This window comes from Sphaerodactylus townsendi, linkage group LG06 (genome assembly GCF_021028975.2).
Source record: "Sphaerodactylus townsendi isolate TG3544 linkage group LG06, MPM_Stown_v2.3, whole genome shotgun sequence".
NCBI classification, from domain to species: Eukaryota; Metazoa; Chordata; class Lepidosauria; order Squamata; family Sphaerodactylidae; genus Sphaerodactylus; species Sphaerodactylus townsendi.
Genome location: NC_059430.1, coordinates 34985601 through 35007651, shown reverse-complemented (window position 1 = coordinate 35007651; position 22051 = coordinate 34985601). Strand labels below are relative to the sequence as shown.

At 40.9% G+C, this 22051-nt stretch overlaps 1 protein-coding gene across 1 annotated transcript in view; it reads left to right on the top strand.

Moving 5' to 3' along the window:
- LARGE1 (LARGE xylosyl- and glucuronyltransferase 1) overlaps window positions 1–22051 on the top strand; it is a 405097-nt gene that overhangs the window by 107765 nt on the left and 275281 nt on the right.

Below are 22051 nucleotides of genomic sequence, written 5' to 3'. Positions count from 1 at the left end.
ACACCCTGCCACTGGCAACTTCACCCCCTGAATTTACCAGAGAACACAAGGACCTCTTGAAAGTTAGAAACCAGGAGAAACTGCAAGGAGCTGGCAGAAATGCTTGGGCAGCTGCAGTAGGCATCAGCATTGTTCCAGAGTAGGGTGGGGCCAACAGAGCCCAGACCACTGCAGTTATCAGGTCTCAGAATTTCCCAGAGTAAGGTGGGGCCCTCATATCCCAAACCAGACTGCAATCAGAGGGGAGGGCCAAGAGTACTGGGGGGCAATCCTGAGCTGGCAGGGCTTGACCGACAGCCCCCCACCACTAATAGTCAAGAGCAGGGAGATCCTTCTGGAGGGAGATAAAAAGAGGGAAGAGGAGGAACATAGCGGGTTGGAATGGGAAATGTGGAAAGGAGAGGAAAAGCCTGTAACTGCTTGAAGTTGAATGAAGGCATTTCAATCAAAGAATCCCATGATCTCCATCTTCTGTTGTTTGCTGACTGGCCATGGGGGTCTGAGTCTACCCTGCAAGGATGGCAGAGAGGGGTGACGTTCACAGCTGAAAAGGAAGACAGGAAGAAATGTTCTCAAAAATAGTTTAGTAGCGCAGTTCCTTGTGCAAGGAAGTTTAGAACGGATATATTGTAGCAGACTTTCCCCACTTATTTTTTAGGCAGTCATTAAGAGTGTTTGCGTCTGGTTTTAGTTTGTTTTTGGCACAGAGTTAAGTGAAAGTGGTGGCTTTACTACACATTATTTTGAACAAGTATTTTAAATGCCAGCTAGGCAGTCATGGCCCTACTGCCCTTGACATATGAAAGAATCAGGGTGCATGAATTTTATAGTAACATGCCCCAGATCTGCTTTGTAACAGTAACTGTGTCATATTCTCTGAAGGGAAATCTTGAACCATGCAGCCCTTCTTTAGGTTAATAAAAATGGTTTTGGGGTGAGACAGTTGTGGATACAAAAATGAAAAAAAATATTGAGCACAGTTGCTTTATTATGCTCCTCAATAGACTGATGCATAGAGAATAATTTTCAGCTGTGGCAACCCCACTGTCTGGTTCAACATAAGCAAACATATGTAGTATACAAGTGCGCATGTCTGTATCTAGTACTATGTGTAAGCTTTAAGAAGGAGAAATTCATTATGGATTCTCTTGCCTAGTCAAGCGAGGCTACAATACATGTTTCTGGCTTCTAGAGACCAGTGGCCTTACAAACACAGAAAGAGTCAGCCCCTGTCATATCTTGTCATCATTATATCATTTAATATTCAAACAGGCAGGTATGGCCTAATCTCCAGGTAATTAAATCCACATGCTGGGGGCCCACAGACATAAAACAGGTACTTCTGCAAACTTGGGAGCTTCAGAAAAACCTGAAAATTGTGGGTTTTCTGGGCTGTGTGGCTCTGGTCTGGTAGTTTTTGCTCCTTACATTTCACCCGCATCTACGACTGATATCTTCAGAGCTATGTCACAATGAGATGTGTTTCTCTTTTGTGGCCTAGAAAACCCAGAACAGTCAGTTTATTCTGTCTGTGAAAGCCTTCGACAATACATAAAACCTGATTTTTTTTAAAAAAAATACACTGGACGGTTTAAATCTGCCTCAAAAAAAAAGTTCCAGTAATAAAGAAGGGCAAAGTCAAGGCCTTTTTAAGGGCTCTTTTGGCCTTTGAGATGAGGATGCTTTGGGACCAGGGCTGGCCGCAACCACCGTACAACCTAATACCATTCAAATTGCATGACTCACCCAGGCCTGGCGGCTTGTTACTGTTCAGCTGGTGCCGCTCCATGAAAGCCAGTGTGATATAGTGGTTAGAGTTTCAGACTAGGACTTCAGATCCTCATCCTACTGTGGTAACTCACTGGGTTGCCTTGGGCCATTCTCAGCCTAACCTACTTCACAGAGTTGAATTATGTAAACTGCATTAGATCCTTCATTGTGGAGAAGGGTTAGACATAAATGAATTAAATAAGAAAGGGGGTGTATAGAAAGGCTGGTGGGCAGGCGTGAAGGAGAGAAGGAAGCAGGGCAAGGTGAATATATGGAAGTTGCTAGAGTGAAGGAAAAGAAGAAAGAATGTGGAGAGAGGATGCAGGTTCCTCCCCAGTACAAACGAACCCATCTCATCTGGCACTGTGCAGTTGGGCCATTTCCTGGACAAAGGCTGCTGGGGGAGGGAAGGAAGAAAAGCTGAAAGGGGAGGGGCAGGTAAAATTGTGTTGGCTGGAGGGTTATAGGGCTTTCAGGAAAGGGTATATTGAGGAAGAGGGCAATAAGATGCCACCTGCAAATCCTTGCATTAGTATTGGTGGTGTTTTCTACAAATGTTCTGTGTTGCTTTCATGTTGCGTTCTCTTGTGATGTAGTCCTCACCAATGGAGGCAAGCACTTATGCAGATGAGTGTACAATTAATTACAACTTTGCTATTTCATGCAGTCACTGCACAAGTATGTCCCCGAAAGAAATGTTTATAGAAGTACACAAGGGAAGTGATAGGAACTGGTTACTTGAAATGAAGATGGCATTTACATGATGATGAAGTTTGATCTCTGCCTCCTTCACTCTAATTTGAAACCACTCTCTTAATGGGGAAAAAAAGTAGAAGCACTTTGTCTAATTTTTTCTTAACTTTTGTTCCAAATATCTTGAAGTCTACCTATGGATAATCCCACCTCTCATTTTGTGGAAGTATTGTATTTACCAATCCGAAACATAAGCATCATTCAACAGCAGGCCAAATTTCTTTCCTGGGAGTGACTGGTAGAGCAACACACTATCAGACTGTATTGAGACAGCAATCAAGAGTGCACAGGCAGCAAAGTACCTTGCCCAGGTTTGCCTGTATTAAATATTCAAAGGACTGAGGGTTGCACTTTGTGAATATATGAGTTGGAGTGTGAGAGGGAGATGGATTGTGAGTTGTAAAAAAAAAAGATCAATGAATTCATTCCCATCAATCCATTCGGTTGCAACTCTCGAAAAAGCTTGCAGAGTTTTCCAAAATATTCAATAAAGCAGTTAAAGGTAAAGTAAGATAGAAATAGGTAAGAACAAATAGCAACTACAAAAAAAAAATAATAAACAGCCGTCAACCATATGAGAGAAACTGTAATACTTTTCATATGCCCTCTGGAATAAAAACCTTTGAAGGTCTCCTCTAACCCCAGCATCAAACAAGGAGAGCCACACAATGATGTGTGGTGGGAGGAAGCCTTGATGATCCTGGCAGTGAATGGGAGCTACAAGGGACTCATCACTGGCAACAGTGGTGGTGGGGAGCCTCAGAGGTCAGGGAGAGATTCCTCCTACACCTCAAGTATCATGTGTTCTCACTTGTATTTTCATATGTGCCCAAACTTTTGGACTGTGACTCTGGGTCCATCCTGATGTACATGGACAGATATCCTTATTTTAGTTTGAGAAAAGTGCACAGAGAAGCCATAGAGGAAATGATGGAATGTCTTCCTTCCTGTCACACTACAGTATAAAGACCACAGCAGATCTGAGTTAAGCAGATCTACTTCTACTGGTACCCATTTGTGTCTGTTCATACCAGTACATTACTCAAATTATATTGACCTTATCAGCTAGTTTGCCTGGTGGGTCTCTTTGAGAACAGAATGAATTTTGGTGGGACACAATGGCCTTCTACCATGTTCTGGTTTTATACCTCTTTTACAACAAAGTTGGCAGATACCATTTGAGCTTGGATGTGCCTTCCTGTTGAGATCGTCCAGTTGAAGAATCCTAATGTGCAAATTCAACTAAACCTTAGATTTAGTGGTTGATTCTCCACTCCTACACATGACGCCTGCTGGGTGACCTTAAGTTAATCACTGTTCTCTCCAAACTCTCCCACTCCCATCTATCTTACAAGGTGTCTGTTGTGGGGAGGAGAAGGTGATAGTAAGCTGCTTTGAGACTCCTTAAAGGTAGAGAAAAGTGGAGTTTAAATAACCAACTCTGTCTACCTCAATTTAAAGTCTGTCAGGCTGTGATTTGGCAACTTGAGCTCATGCTGCCTTTCTCTCACACACATTCTCTCTCTCTTTTTACAGAGGTAGTTGTTTGTTGGGCTTGGCGGATTTACGTTGCTTAACTCACTATTCAGCATCTCATATCCCAAAGTTAACTAAGCACCCTCATCTATTTAGCTAATGTCTTGAAAGACTAAGCTAATACTGAATCATGAAAAAGATAATGAAGTTTGTTTCTTAATGAGTAAATAAACACTCTCTGGATGAGTAATGATTTAAAAGTAACTCTGGCTTCTGACTTCAGGTAAAATATCTGTGTCAGATCATTCTAGTGGTGCACAAGTCTTGTTTCCTGCTACACACAGCAGCCAACCAACCACATGTTCCTGGAAACCTATAAGCAAGGCATTGAGACCAAGGCTCTTCCCCTTTTATTTATTGATTGATTGATTGAACTTATAGGCCGCCTCATCCCCGAAGGGCTCGAGGCGGCTCACAGTACGGCTGTTCTACCGAACAGCAAATCAACAACATAAAAACATTAATCCTTTAAAACCTATGCAGCATAAGTTCAATTTTGTTGTCCAAGCACTTGTATTAGGGCTTCCAACTCTAATTTCTCGGAATTGGAGTTTACCTCCAAATGTCAATGATCCATTCCCCTGTATAAAATGACTCCTTAGGAGGGTGAACTTTAGACATTATACCCTGCTGAATTTTCTCTGCTCCCCAACCATTGTCCGTCCTAGGCCCAGATGACCAGGAATTTTCCAACCTGGAGTTGCCAACACTGACTTGTATTTAGAAGGTTCTGACCATGGAAATTCCATTAAGTTATTTTTCCCATTAAGCTATTATGTTACCTTAGTATAGTTGGTAAAGTAGAAGGAGATACCCATCAGCTTGGGAGTTGGATGACTGCTTGGTAAAACAGAATCTGAAATGAAGAACCCACAGAATAACATTTCAGACATGTGTCGGTGAAGGCTCTGACTCATGAAGTCTATACCATAATAAACATCTTTAACTTTTTATGTGCCTCAAGACTTATTATTTTTGACTAGAACTGCAGTGGAAGAATAGCAGTATTAAAAAGTCACGGGTGATTGCTGTGGTGTTCACTGTGGCCACTCTTCAAAAAGAACTAGGATTGTCCAGTTGTTTCTAAAGACTCAACCAAATAATGTTGGTGTGTGATATCACAGTTCCTTATTGCATGCTATTTTAATCAGTGTGTTCGCGTATGTATATATTTTAAGGAAAAAGCAATTGTGAATTGAAACTACAGCATGTGAATGCAGCAAACCAAATACAGTGGGGAAAGAAAAGCAGAAATATGGTAGATTACTAATAGAGTGGTACTTCCCTGCAAACAAGAACAGATGATTTGGAAGCCCTATTTCCAGGAGGAAATTTGGATGAGGGACAATATGCTAAAATTCTTCTTTAATTAGTTTCCCTAGAAAAGTTGCGAATCATACATTTATCATTTGCCACCTGGCTAAGATAACTAATTTATCACTTCTTTTTTTAAAAATCAGAGCTATCGATCAACCACCTTCCATTTCAAAACAGCTCTTCAGGGAGAGTAACATGGAACAATTTTAGGCAGCTGTTTGTTGTGTCAGTTGACTAACTATTCATGCAAATTAGGATTTAATTTCATTCCTTTAATGACATTTGTATACGAGGCTTTCAAATGAAAAATGCAATTAATGTATAATGAAATGATGTTTACTAGTTATCCTTTATGTACTAAAAATGGGAGGTCTCTACCCTTTTCATTACAGAGAAAATAAATACATAAAGTGATTGGAAGAGGTCAGAAGAATATGAATTAGTCAGTGGTGCCCCCTGAGCAACTAATATTCATGCAACGTGGATTCTTTCCAGTGATTGACCTGTTTACCTGATCATCCCCTGTTTTCTCATTCTGGAACTCTCCCATTTTGTTTGTTCCCCACCATACTTCCTTATCTACAATAATACTTTTTTCTAAGTTAAAAAGAGAAATAAGGTAGGACTGCCAATGTAGCACCAAAAGGCTTTCTAAATAGGAGCAGCAGTGGCATAGTGATTTAGAGCAGGTTAATTCTAATCTGGAGGAACCGGGTTTGATTCCCCGCTCTGCTGCTTGAGCTGTGGAGGCTTATCTGGGGAATTCAGATTAGCCTGTGTACTCCCACACACGCCAGCTGGGTGACCTTGGGCTAGTCACAGCTTTTCGGAGCTCTCTCAGCCCCACCCACCTCACAGGGTGTTTGTTGTGAGGGGGGAAGGGCAAGGAGATTGTAAGCCCCTTTGAGTCTCCTACAGGAGAGAAAGGGGGGATATAAATCCAAACTCTTCTTCTTCTAACTTTGGAAAAGGCATTGTAGTGGCCAAGACAGGGAGAAAATGCTACTCATCTCAGATAGTGAGCAAAGAGATAACTGCACCTTTGTACAAACACACTGGTTTATTGCCTGTTGTGGGTTTTCCAGGCTGTGTGGCTGTGATCTAGTAATTTTAGCTGCTAACATTTTGCCAACATCTATGGCTGGCATCTTCAAAGGCATGTCATGGTATGATATGTAAACTACCAGCTAAATCTACTAGACTACAGCCACAACATCCAATTGATCCTGGCCATGAAAGACTTCAGCAATCCACTAGTTTATGTTTATCAGGTTAAAACTTGGTTCTGTTCGTGTCTGATTAAAAACAATCATTGATTCTTGAATCATCTGAACCATTGCATCTGTTTGACCTGTTAATTCGAGAGCTGAACACCAGGCAACATTCTTTCCCCTAAGTATTAATTGTAATAACTTCCTAGTATTTCATTACCGCTTTCCAGCAATCTGCTTCAAAGCTGGCATTTAAGGTAGCAGTCTCAAAGGAAAGATTATAGATCATAGAATATTTTATATGAACTGGAGTACAAATTTCTGTCTCTACACACATAATTATTAGTTTCCAGCAGCTCTAACAAATGTTCTTTGAACTTTTGCCAATATGCGGAGAGGTGAGTAAATCTGCAAGTTAACTTGAATTTACTATGCGGATAAGGTCATTTCATGTACGTTTTACATGGAGACAGGAGTGTTCTTCACCATGAATGTACAAATGACTTGTAGTTCTTGAATTCTAGTGAAGCAGGGATTTTAAACCATCATGAAACTGTTTTGTGTGCTCCATGTGACCTTCCTCCCCCTCGCCCTGAATTGTTATACCATGTACTGTTCTTTGCAGTTGGAACTTGTCTTCACACCACTGCCTGATGTAACAGGTGGTGACTTCTGGCATTGTGGAGTTAATTCCTCTAAGAATTATGTTGCATATGTTGTTGGTACAAGGAAACTGTATAGAAGGGTTACCCCATGAAGGCAATTCCAACTTCTCCCATACATCAGATAATACCATGAGAAGTGTCTGTAACTAATATTCAGTGCAACTTTATGCAGAGTTACTTCAGTTTAAATCATCTGAAGTCAATGAGCAGACCAGCTTATATGATGGCTCTGTTAGTCATGAATCTTCTAGCATTCTAACTCCTGCCTGTCTTATTGATATGGGACAGTGTTTTGATGTGACTTGAATCTTAGACTTTGGGCCAAGGAGACCTGGTTGAAATCCCTGCTCCCTGGGTTGTTCACTGAGTGACCTTGGTTCAGTTGGCCTCTCAGGCTAACCTATTTTGCAAAGGTGGTAATAAGAAGAAAATGGAATAAGTAGGAAAAAATGAAAGTAAGGTAATGATAAAGGTAGTCTCCTGTGTAAGCCCCAGCTCATCACTTACCCATGGGGTGATGCCACATCACAATGTTTACAAGGAAGCCTATGTTTACGGGGTGGTTTGCCATTGCCTTCCCCAGTCATCTACTATTTACCCTCACTGACCTCAGAAGGATGGAAGGCTGAGTCAGCCTTGAGATTTCTCCCTGAAGCTGACTTCCATTGAGGCTGTGCTCAGGTTGTGAGCAGAGCTTTTGACAGTAAAGACCTTCTGACTGCAATACTGCAGTTTGCCACTAAGCACCACAGGGCTTGTTTCTGGAGGAAGAGTGAGATATAAATGAGGAACGAATGATTGAGAAATTAATGTGATGGGACATTCTAGTTACATTTTAGAGCACACGGTTAGAGGTACGATTTTAGATCCCATTGCAGAATATATCTTCTGTTTCTATTTTAACTTCGTCGCTACTGTTGCCCTTTATCTCACTGGTTTTTGTATGTGCTGTTCAGTATAATAGCAGAGACTTAAAAATATCTGCTCAAAAGACAGAAGATATTAATCTTTATCAAGCACAATGAGAAGTTGAATTCTCCACTTCTCCTAACACACACAATGTTTCCCTCTTCCACCAACATTCTGGCAGCTGTCACTTGCACCAATGTCTGTGGGATATTTAATAATCTGAGTCTGCAGATTCATTTCAGTAGTTTCACTCCTTTTTATTTCTTCCTTCACTCTTGCTGCATTTCATCACTGTAGGTTATAATTGAAGACCAATGTCAAGACATGGAGGAAAGGATGTCTGCCTTTGTGCAAAGCTGTCTCTACAGCGGATAGTTTTTGCTGGAGTTGGATGAATTAAATCAGGACATGGTCACATCTGGGAACAGCATTCAGAATGATATCTTATAAGCATTTTGCATTCTATTTTAAGCATTTGTTTTAAGATTAGCTTTTCTGACATGAAGGCAGGGAAAGCGTTCATTATCTTCCAGGATGTCCAGTCCCATCTGTACCCTGTTCAGGATAAAGATGAGAGTGTGGTCCTGCATTGGGCACAGGAAATGAGAGGAAGCTGCTTTCGCCAAAGAAAATAGTGCCAAATCTAAATAAGCATTAAAGAGTCAGTTCTATGTGCAACTTTCCTTAAAATACTCTTTGTCACTATCTAACTTGGAATTTTTTTATAAGAGCATTTTTATCATCATAAACAATCACTGGCGAAAACTTGCCTCTTTTCACTCGCAGACGCTTCCCTTCATATAGAAAATGGCTGACAGAGCAGCAAACCTGTTACTGTTTTGAATAGGAACATGTGGTTATTTCTAAAATTTACTTACACGTGACCTTCTCCCCAGTGAGGAACCAAAGTGGCTCACATTATTCTCCTCTCTGCCAGTGTAGCCTCACAACAATCCTGTGAGTTAGCCTAGGGTGAGAGAGTATAACATTGCTAATGAATGCACTGTTCCCATTGAAACTACTGTATGAGGTTTCCCTGCAGTGTGTTTCTGTGAGAGGGAATGTCACCTCTTGTCTTCTGTCCTCCAATGTAGCCTCACAACAATCTGCAAACTAGGCTACAGTGAGAGAATAAAAGTGGCCCAAGCCTAAATATTTGCAAGCATATGTTCCAGGGCATTCACGCAAGCCCTTCTATATTTACCTTCTTCAAACAACAACATGTAAGAATCACAGATGCTCGGAGAATTGATTCGCCTCCTGCTAAGAAGCACTGGGTAGACCTGTCCTCTGAGGACAGGTCTACGCAATGCTTCTTAATAAGAAGTAGACCAACCCTCCAAGCACCTGTGATTCTTTTGTATTGACTCTACAACGATCCACAGATGTCTCCTTTAAAACAAAAAAGAAAGACAAGAAAGAGACATGTGCACAGGATTGCAAGAATCAGCAGACTTTATGCATCTGTGTTTTACATTACAATGGCCATCGGGAGAGCTGAAAGAAAAGGAAACTCTTGCTAACATAAGGAAAATGGTGGTGGTGGCAGCACGAAGCCTCCTGAAGCTTGCAGAAAATGGCAGGCACTATAAAACACATTATGGAGCTCCAGAAACTGGACTATGACCACAGCAAGCATTCAGCTAAGAAGAACTTCCAGGAAGAAGTGGCATATTGATCTACAATCAAGTTCTCATCTTTATCCTGAACCGGGTATAGTTGAGGATTGGCTCCTTCAGGGGATGAGTGAGTCCCACAACTCTCCAGTCTCTGCCTTCAGCTGAGAAAAAGGGTACCAGTTGAGGGTGAACATATTGTTTTTTAAGCATTGGCTTGAATTTTCTTGAATTTTCTTGAATTTTATTTAGGGTTATAAGTGGATTGACTCCCTCCTGACCTGTTATTAATGGGGACAGATCCTTTAAGGATTAGGAAAAGAATCTGGCATCTAGCAGAGAACTTAGCCCTTCCAACGTCGGAACTCACTTTGCTAGTCTCCCTCTCCCCTATGCCTGCATGCTTGTTAGACTCAATTCTCTGCAAGATGTGTAAAGATGACTTATAAGCAAGGCTGGTTGTTGCCTGTTCTCATGGCAAAAAAATTTAAATCAACATCTAACTCAATTCTAGGGCCATGGTGGCTATTCAGTGGTATGTGGATGTTGCATCTGAGGGTAGAACCCTTCCTTTGGGTGTCCTTGAAGGCTGGTTTGATGACACAAAGGAAGAGAAATTCTCTTCAAACAGTAATAAGTGAACAGAAGGCAGTGAAGGACCATCAGAGTATTGTTGAAATCTTTCACAGCTGGAATCAACTGGGTGTTGTGCATTTTCTGGGCTGTGTGGCTATCGTTCGGTAGCTTTGCTCCTAATGTTTCACTTCAATCTGTGACTGGCATCCTCAGAGACACGCCAAGGTAAGATGTGACATGGAGACAAATATATCTTATTGTGACATGCCTCTGAAGATGCCAGTTATAGATGTGAGCGAAATATTAGGAGCAAATCTACCAGATCATGGCTACATAGCCCAGAAAACCCACAACCACCAAAGGACCATCGCTCCTTAGTACCTCAAAGCAGTTTTTGGGTAATCAGGAAATCATCATCTATAGGCCCAAATGGCACAGAATCAGAACATCAGGAAAGGGATCCAACCAATCTGCTGTTGATTCTTCTCTTCCTCATCTTTGGTTTTCAAGAGAATTAGGAAATCTTACTTTGCATGATGACCATTTAAGCTACTCCAGTATAAATTCTCTGAAAGTAAGAAAAACCATTTTTTTCTGTGATTGGGAGATGCAAAGAGACATATCTGTCCTCTTTGATTAACAAGAGTGATTATTTTTTTTAAAAAACTGAGTGTTGAATTGGACTGGTATTGAATACCTGTCAATATAGCCAACAGCATAAAGATATTTGCCTTCACAGAGTCTCATGAAATTCATCAAAACTGTTTCAGAATAAAGTGGTTTGGGGATCAAAGCTTGAGAAACTTGACATGCATTCTTAACATTCATGTTAATTTTCACATCAGGTATGCAATTGCTAATTGCAGAAAGCAAAGCCTTCCATTGGGATTGCTGCAAATTGCATTTTTATAGACCACGGGAATAAGAAATTGCTTAAAGTCATACAAATTTCAAAAGCTGCTCAGAGGAACTAGTCATCTATGATAGTGCCATCTCTCATACTGATTGAGTGGCAGGTTTCCAGAAGGAAAAGTGACTCAGCAATATGGCTTAAACACCATATGATCTGAAATTGCAGTGACTTTCTTAGATAGGTTGAAAAATCATATTTGAGCTTTGGTACCTCAATTACCCGATTTTCAAATTATTGGGGAGGGGGGGGGAACCTAACACCAAGTATGATAATTCATTGTTTAAAAGATAGCATTGATGACTGCAGAGCTGAGATGAATTCTGCCAGCAGTGGGAAGACTGCAACATATTGTGCCTGCATGCACATGTGTGCGCGCGTGCACACACACAGAGATATATCATGTTTTCATCCCGAAGCCAATATGAATGTTGGTTTGAGCTAGATCAGCATTAGACAGAACTGCAAGTGAAGGTGAGCTTGGATGTTCTTTCTTTCTGGTCTATTGTCTACATGGAGGAATTGAGGCACTGACCTCCATTCCATAAGTTTGCGTTATTCTGTGTTTTGTTACACCAGTCTTCCAATTTAAATTGGAAAATTTCTCAACTTGATTTTGAATGGTGTGTGCTAAACGGCAAGGTCTTTAGATCTTTGTCCATGACTTGCAGCCTGCACCCTACAGTCTGCAGGCCAGAATGAGGACCCATCCAGAATATGTTTTGCTTTGTTCCGGGAGCCAGCGTGGTGTAGTGGTTAAGAGTAGGTGCACTTTAATCTGGGGAACCAGGTTTGATTCCCCACTCTGCCACTTGAGCTGGGGAGGCTTATCTGGTGAACTAGATTAGCTTGTACACTCCAACACACACCAGCTAGTCACAGTTCTTTGGAGCTCTCTCAGGCCCACCTTTTTCACAGGGTGTTTGTTGTGAGGCTGGAAGGGAAAGGAGATTGTAAGCCCATTTGAGTTTCCTTACAGGAGAGAAAGGGGGATATAAATCCAAACTCTTCTTCATTGTCTTGTTTATTTAAATTATAGTGTTCAAAGTGGTTGTTTTAGAAACTTCATTAATTTCTTTGGGTACCTTTGGGGAATAAAAGTGGCATAGAAATTTCCTAATAAGATATAAATTAAATAAATAAAATGCTGTTGGGGTCCCCAGGTTGTGTTGTCTCTGGTGCCACATAGTACAGCTTGGCTGCTCACAGTATTTTTTTAAAGATCTGAAAAGAAGCAGCAGTGCTCTTTCCCTGCACTCAGCCCCCCTAACTCTTAGCTGTTTATTGTTTCATTTTATAAAGCCTTTGCTACTTTCAAACCTAATGCAAAATGTAAAGTTGCAAGCCTGTAGTTTTGTTCTGAAGTATATTCTCTACAGTTCTGGCTGTCTGTATGACCATGTCACAGAATATCATGTTGTTGACCTTGTATCATGTTAAGTGCAAGTAGAATGCTAGGGATAAAATCCCACTCTTATCCAGTGAGGAAAAAGCAGCCATGACTCAAAATGGTTTGCTTCTATTGCTCTAGAACAGAATGAAAACGTACAGTGAGGTATAGTTGATTGGTAGAAAAGACCCTTTGTTGGTCCCTGTGACGGAACGGGCTTGCTTTGCCTGGCAGGCCCTATTCCACACTCTGCACTCTCCCAAGGGCTGCCAACTTTTCTCTCTGGGTAAACCGCTGCCACCACCTGATCATTTGAGGACTGCCCACTAGGGAAGATCAGGATTCCCCAGCTTCCTTTCCAACTGTGAGGCCTCTCCTGGGTTCCACTATAGGGTAGATTGGAGATCCTGGAGGAAAAGCTGCTCAGCCTTCCTCTCTCTCCTGTTTAGATAGCGCAATCAAGACAGTGGGGCATTCATGGTACAGAGAACCGTTCTCCACATCTAAGGTTTAAAATGTATTTGTTAAAAATAAAAATCACAAGTATCTTTTAGCACCACTCCAGATTGAGCAAGGGTTTCCAAAGCAAAGGCAATATAAACGCAAATCCCCTTCCACTATCTCTTAACATACCCTAGCTAGGAGTTGTTGAACATAGGGTAGGCATGTAAAACTTAGAAGGTTGCAATTCTCAAAGAGTTCACATTACCTGACTGAGCACATGGTCCAAAAATGGCTGCTCCCTTGACAGCCCAGGCAAAAGGTCTGCTCCCCAGCAGAAGGAAAGAGAGCACCCCTTCACTCACAGCAATTTATCAGATCCAAGACCACACCCTCCTTTGACCTGGTCAGGCTGGGTCAAGTTATCTTTTCTCCTTAGGTCAGGTAGCACTTCCTGAAGTTTCTCTGAAATTTCTAAATCCTTCAAATCTGTGATACCTGATGGGAGTAGAGGAGGAGGAAAGAAAAAGAAAAGGGAGGGGGAAAGGAGCCATTTCTTCACAGTCCCTTAAAACAAGAAATACAAAGCAAGTGAGACAATACCCTGATGATGCAGTTTAATGTTAATAAGGCTTTTCTGCTACTTCTCTCTCTCTCTCTCTCTCTCTCTCTCTCTCTCTCTCTATCTATCTATCTATCTATCTATCTATCTATCTATCTATCTATCTATCTATCTATCTATCTATAACATAATATATATATATTGTCTATATATATATAACATGAGCTGGAACAAGCATAGCTACTTCATTCTGTGATTTTGACTGGACTAAAACAAATAAGGTACTCCAAACTTAATCAAAGCTCACAGGACAGCAAAAAAAGAAAGATTTGTGCTTGTCTCAAGTAGATCACAAATGTGCTGCTTCAGATGTTTCTAGGCACAATGTGGCACTCAAGTGGAAGAGCAGAATGCTGATGGTAAAAAGTGTGATGTTTTGGGTACCATCGCTGTCACAGAGAGGAATGATTTAGCACTTTTGTTTTATACCTTCTGGTTATCAGCTTCCCTTAAGAGCTGTCTTTGTGCATTGCTACCATCCTTGACCCCATTTTCAAATAGCAACAATCTGTAGGTGACTTTTGTCTTACAAAACAACGAAAGCCAAAATAATAATAATAAAAAGAAGCTATAACCTCTTTTATGCACTACAGCCTTTTTTATGCCATACCAAAAAAGCTCGTTTTAGAATAAAGAGCTAGGAATATTTAATTCTGGAATTTATTCACAGAACTTTAAAATTAAAACACACCATTAGACACTGCAGAAGAAGAAATTGCAGGGGATTAATGAGAAATACAGGAATGATTTGAAAGTTTCAATGTTGATACTAGCATAAGACAATTGTCTGAGTGGGTTTGAGTAATGGCTGGATAGTGTGCCCAAGAAACTATGTAGGGTGTGTGAGGAGGAAATTCATTCCTACTTAATACTATTGATTTTGTGTCAGAAAGAGACAATAGAGTATTATTCCTGAACATCGCAAAAGATGCTTTTCAAGGATGACTGAAAAAACAAACAAACAAGGAAGCAGAGAGGATGACAGACTTACTTTTGAATCATATTGGACTTTATAAATTTGCTTAGCAAACATGGAAGACTGGTTTCTACGGTACCATGTGGGTTTTTTCCTCATTTAAATGACTTGATATTAGAAGAAAGAGATGGAAAACTACCCCTGCTTCCCAAACGAGTTTCTAACTTTATGCTGAGTCAACTGTTGACATTGCCACTATCCTTCAGCTGGAAAAACATGCGTGTGTGTCTGTATAGATAATATTTGTATGTTTTAATTTGTTAGCCACCTTGTTGTTAATCATCATAATCATTATCATCCTCCTCTTGCAGAATATTCCAGATTCAGTCATCCTTGGTTAGAATTGACAAAATACCCATTCCTGAGAGTTTTAGATAGCTGCTACTAATCAGAACAGAATTGCCAAAATACATACGCTAACAATCTAGCTCAGTTTAAGACAATTTCATTTGCTTATGTTATGGGACTCATTCATTCAGTACCAAACTTAAAACATATAGGATGAAGTTAAATCTCCATGGTACATCTATTTTCTAAATCACTTAATGCTTTACTTATTTTTTATAAGTATTTTTGTAACTCTTTGTGTGTTTCATTCCTTTTTAAAGTGTATGAAATACAAACTGCTATTGACCCTGACACTGGTCTTTCATTAGTTTTTCTATGGGTGGTCAAATCCAGCCTTGCAAATAAGTCCTCAGATCTTATTGTTATACTCTGTTGTTAACCAGCCCATTTTTTTATTTATTTAAAAAATCTTAAAATTAAATTGGTTAACATTATGTACACTTATGTACACTTAAAGGTATAGAAAAGTATATAACAGCCATTCTAGGATTAGAGGACTAAGAAGCAAAAGGAGGGGACCAGAGGGACCAAGGGTTCTAAGTTCAGAGAAGCAACCTTCCCAAAAGGTTAAATCCAAGGGAATTCCCATTTTTGCCCAAGCTGAGGAACACAGCCTGATCTAAGCATGTTCATTTGCAAATCACTTTAATGGTTTTCATTATTGTCACACTTGGGGAGGTAAATTATAGCCAAATACAACACTAGGGCAGTGACACTGTTCCTAAAACAAAACTGGCATTTCTGTATCTAATGCCCATGCAATCTCATATGGGTAAAAAAATAAAAAATAAAATCCACCATATGTTAGAGGAAGTGGCTTGCAAAAAATTCAAAACAACAAAAACAAAAAAGGGAGGTTAACCCACCCCAACAGAAAAGGAGCTGCAAAAGATAGCAGAGCTTCCTGAAAGATGGAATCTTGAGAGACGTAAGATGACACCTCACAATTAGGAACACTTCTTTTTACATTTAGGGAAACAACTGTAGTGTTTAATGACCTCTACCAAGCACTGGGTGCCAAGCATTCAATGCGTGACAGAGGGTATGAAAGCCGTTTGCAGATTCTCTGGGTAATGTGAAATAGTTTAATCTGATTTAATATGCATACACACGTAGCTGTTATGGGAAAAAATATATATTTTAAATGGTAGAAATGACCTTCACACTGCCTGCTGTCCAAAGGGTTAGGGGGCAAAAGAGTCATGGGAATGGGATGAGAAAAGTATGGCAGGGTTTGCAGGGTAGCCAGGGATTTCTTGCTTTCCTTGCCACTAGAAAATTCTTTGGAGGCAGTATGACTGTGCTGCAGTAACAATGTCCCTGGCTGCTGTGAGATCCACGCCCCTCTGCCCCAGACTGCACTCTGTGTCTCCCCAAATATACCTTTGAACAGTGCAAGACCTATGAAAAATGTCCTGGATTACTATGACAGTGACATCTGTGAGAACAGCTAGAAACATCTTTCCTTAGGAAAGGTATCTGCAAGGTCAAGCAGTCTTGGATTATACAGATAATAGACCTTGCGTACTTGGCAGATTCCAAATTCAGCATCTTGTAAGCGTTTTCTGACAAATGTATGCTGGCTTTTAGGTCAGACACAAGCCATTCATGGAGAACACAGGTCTTTTAGATCTACTGTAAAATAAGCGCATTGCAAAAGGATATGAATTCAGATCCACACTCCACAACACCTAGTTAATTCCAGCTAACAGTATAATATAATAATAAATCACCAGTTGCTTGCTGGCATTGCTTCATATGTGCACACATTCTCTTTTGCAGTTGTCATTAGCTACAGTCATTAATTAGCTTTTACTAGCAAAGCAATTCCAGTTTATTCCTGAAGCACTTTGTTAAAAAACGGCACTCATAACAGTTCCAAGGTATGTAACTGAAGTAAAAACCTTGAAGCAAAAACATGAAATCAATTGTTTATTGTTTAACTTGCTTTTGTTTTCTGGCTTGTTATTGAGCTAGCACCTGAATTGCTTTGGGTTCTTTTGTTTTGTTGAGATGTCTTTTCATATGTTTATTAATTATCCTTTGAATGAATACATTCATAACACCCACTTACTGAGCTAGCTCGTTGCATTTAGTCCGTATTGATGTTTATTATTTTTATTTATTTTGTTAAAACATTTTGTAGTTTCTGTTCTACCCAGTTCAGGGTCCCTGAGGGGCTGTTCTTTAAAACATTTATTTTAGACATTAAAAAGCATTTAAAATATGAGTATTCAAAACAAATTTAATATATACGCACATAAAACACAACAGGGACGAGGGCTTGTTACAGTGAGCAAAGGAATACCATGTAAAACAAAACAAGTCTTCACCCACTGGCAGAAGACAACAATAGAGAGTTACAGACAAATCTCCCTGAGTTTCAAAGTTCTGATGCTGTGATTGAGGAGGTCCTTTCTTGGGTTGTTACCCATTTAGCGTCAGATGGTGGGGGATCACCTATAGCAGTGATGGCAACCTATGGCACTCCAGATGTTTATGGACTACAATTCCCATCAGCCCCTGCCAGCATGGCCAATTGACCATGCTGGCAGGGGCTGATGAGAATTGTAGTTCTTGAACATCTGGAGTGCCATAGGTTCGCCACCACGGACCTATAGAGAAATCTCTGAAGTTGACCAAAATGATCAGTAGGGTTGCCAAGCTCCAGGCTGGGAAATATCTGAAGATTTGGGGGATAGAGCCAGGGGATGGTGAGGTTTGGGAAAGATCTCATTAGAGGATGGAGTCCACTCCGCAAAGCATCCGTTTTCTCCAGGAGAACTAATCTCTGTGGGCTAGAGACTAGTTGTACTTCTGGGAGATTTCCACGTCCCATCTCGTGTTACTTGAACTGAACCCAGAGGCAAGGGTAGTGATGGAATTAGCTGTAAAGGGTCATACTACCTAATCCAAGGAGGATAAGAAGCAGAGGATTGTGGGAGTTCATGCAGCAAAATTCCAACTCAGTGGAACATCAAGGAGAGAAAAAGGGCCTGAAAAGTAGTTGGGGGCTATCCAGGTATTGGGAAGACATGACACATTTTCCACTGACTGAATTGTCTTTTTATGGGGAAGGGTCCCACAGCCAGACATGAGATCTTTCTTTCTCAGGGTCAGGATTGGTCCAAGATATGAAATTTGAATTTGACTGGGCAGTTTGAAAGTAACTGCTGTCAAAATCCTGTGGCAAGATTAGGAAGAAATACCTAACATTCCAAGGTGGGTTGCTTTAGCACAGGGGTCCCCAAACTATGGCCCGGGGGCCAAATGTGGCCCCCTGAAGACATTTATCCGGCCCGCCAGGCATGGCGGCGATGGCTCCATTCATGTGCAGTGGGGGCTCGAGGGAGAGGAGGAACCAGCCCAAACGGCTGTTGATTGCAATTACATGATGGCACCCCCAAATGTCCATGAATTTTCTGACCCAGAGTTGAAAACCTTACACGTGGCAACTCCTGCTCTGCCCTTCCCTCTCGGCTACTCCATGTGTTGCTCTCAGGCTTTCTGTTCCGCCTCACTCCCATTGGCATCAGCCAGGTTGGTGAATCGCTCACTGGCTGCTAGGGAGGAAGAACCCAGGAAGATACCTGATCCTGGGTTAGATGGAATGCTTCATTGGGAAAGTTCTGCTTTTTTTTTACAGGGGAAGGTATTCCACAGCCTCCCCCACAATATTTGGAGCCCACCCTGTACTTGACATACTTTGGCCACTGTTCTAAAAATAGACCATGACAGAAAGGCTGAAAGGTGAAATCAAACATTTTACAATCATTTGTGCATAGGAATTCGTTCATCGTTTTTTTTAGTCCGGCCCTCCAACAGTCTGAGGGACAGTGAACTGGCCCCCTGTTTAAAAAGTTTGGGGACCCCTGCTTTAGCATATCAATAAAGGACATGGCATAAACAATCAGTTTGATGGCTCATCCTGACTGGATCAGATGTTAGACTATCATTATCAGTGGCTGAATTGGGTTAGCGATACTGAAGGGTTGCCCAAGTGTCTATAGCTAGAAATGATTCATATTGCTTTCATGAAATGCCCCGCAGAGCAAGGGGTATGATTGTATTATGCATGCGCTTGAGGTGTAAATGGTTTATGGATTGCATGGACACTCTGCCTTCATGATAGCATGTACCTTATTTATGGCAGACCAGGTGTGATTTTGAGACTCATTCTTGGGATTTCTGAGACTTTCAAGGGTGTGACCTTCAAAACAACTAAGGCCGTTTCCACACGGGCCAAAAAAGATGGTAGAAAGATGATAGAAACAGTGTTATAGGCGGGGAGTTTGCATGGCCGTCACTGCAGAAACAACGCTGCAGTGATGCGGCAACGCTCCAGCGGGCCCACAACGGTTTATTTGAAAATCGCTCACTGAGCGTGTCTTTTCAACAACAGCACTCTGTAGTCAGTGTCATGCAAAGTGCCCACCAGGAATCGGTGCTGCAGAGCCTGCCCCCCACAATGGCAGGCCACACTGGTGAATCCTGGCACCAAATGCCTGTGACATCTACTTGGGGAAAAAAAGAACTCTATTTGCAAAACGCAGGTGTGCAAAGCGCTGGGGTTCAGCCGATGTGCTACTTGTCTACGGAGGGCCCACCCATGCGAACACTCCATTGCTGCAGTGTTGCCAAAAACACCGACGGCACAACACTGTAATTGACTGTGCAGAAATGGCCTTTGAGTAGATTAGAGATCAGATTTGCGGTATCTCAGTAGAAGCAGAAGACAAGGTCTTACATGCAAAGTTGGCAGCCCTAGTAGTAGTATGTGGTTCTCAGGTGTGCTGGCTGCAGAAGAAGTTGGTAGAATTAGCCCGGGGGGAACTTAGCTGCTGCTGATATTCTAGCACCAACTCAACAAGATATTCCTCACTGCCCTTGTCCAGCAAGAATTGTTTGCAGGGCTTTCAGTAGCAAAACAAACAAACAAAACACTGTTATTTGTTTATTTTTTGTTTAGTGGCTAGGATTAATAGGGAAAAGCCTTTACTCTTGTTCAATTACTTTACACATCTTTTCTTCTCCTCTTTCTGACTAATATTTAAAATTTATTACTATAGGTTCATGTCTTCCAGAAGAGGTGATGATACTTTGGGGCTTGTGATTGCTTCCACAAGGTGATGAAATGCCTATAATGAATACTTCAGTATAATTGGTGTTATTGGAAAACATCAAATATTGACTAAGAATTTGTCACAGAAAAGATCTTTTCCCCCTGTGGAAGTGCAGTATGTTAGAAGATAGATGTGTCAGCATACGTGTATAGGAATTACTTGGAAGGGGTACAGAGAAAGGGACTGTTGTAAAGAGAGTTTAAAAATAAGGATGGTGCCAGGCTACTTTGAATTTCTTCATGGAAAAATTAGCTTTCAAGGGTGAAAGCAATCTATGAAGGTGACTGAAAATGGAATGGTATTTTTTTTGTTGCTTCCTAAAGTGACAAACTGGTCTATTTATCAGAGTGATGGGAATTAGAAGACGTATAGCTAGCAATTTTGAACTTTTCTTCTACACCTGGGAATAGATGGAATGTGGGAGAGGGGTTATTTACCTTTTGAAGACCTTTCTTTTTTCCTCTAGTTCAGCAAGGTCAGTTAGCTCATGCTTTCCTGCAATTAAATATTCAACATGCATTTCTCTTTGAGCAGTTTGGGTCAGAGAGGTAGATGGGGGAAATGCAGCCTTGCATGACTGTGATGTGACAGTCTTGATGGACATGTTTATAAATGTGCCGTCATATATGTGCCATAGAAAGAGTGTTCAGTTTAGTTCCAGTAATTTAAGTTATTTGCCATATGATCCTTATAAATCTGAAGATGTTGAGAGATCAGCAAAGCCGTTCCTGTTTTGTCTTCCTTTTCTCCATCATGCTGTCACAACATACATACAATAATAGTTGAGTAATGTAAACACAAATCCGAGGAATTATGCTTTGATCTCAAAGCCAAGCTATTTAATAGCTAAGTTAAGACTTTTGGAAATGCAGAAGGGGGTTGAGGTGACCTTGGTGATTCCGACAAAGTATTACTTTGCGTTTGCAAGTTTCTGTCTCTGCCAGTAGGCTATGAAAGCTTCATAGCTGACTTCTCTTGAGTAGGGTTAGGGGAAAATCCTCCATAAAGATGTGTCTATCATGAGCTGAGTAGTTTCCTTTACTTTGCAGTGGTCTTGAACTGATTAGTTCATGCTGGTCAGGAAAATGTACAGGGGAACTGAGGATGGGAAACCATTAAAAACTACAACAGGCTAGAAACTGAATTGATTGACATGGATAGAGTGATTTCCAGGGACAATAAAATCAATTGGCATCTCACTTGTGAGCAGACTTGCCAGTGGACTTCAACCAAAAGCCAGAGCACAGACATTTTGTCCCAATTCACTGGTTTGACACTAATCCATGAAGTGTTGGGTGATTTTCTTTCTTGTATACCTTAATTTTCACTTTAGACATCTTGGAAGGAGTAACTGTTTTATTTTGCAGTCAAAGCAACAAAATATTGATACACCATAAAAACTACCAAAACTACCAAAACCACTGCAACATATGCTGCTGAGGGCCTCTATTATCAGATATGAAGAAAAGTTACCGATGTCTGCCAAATGAGGATGACATTTCGTGTATCTGACACAGTGATTCCAGCTATTCCTTAACAAATGCCATTTTTTGAAGTGGCGGAAGAGTGGTTTGGGGTTTGGGGATGGGGGTTAAGAGATCTGCTACTGATAAATATTCTGACAAAGATTCAGAAAGCATTGAAAACAAACATTCTGGACAGTGCATGGCATATGTTGACAGCATACACAGAAATCTTCATAATCTGATGTTATATACTGCTATACAAAACATTTTTCATGGTAAACACTCTGAGTGACTAACAGAGCAGTCCAGTGGAAGTAGCCTGGAGTAACTCTCCAAAGGACCGCACTTTAAATATAATCTTAAATAAAATTTCAAGCATTCCAAAAGAGAAACTATTCCCTATGTTTGACCCAACTAGATTT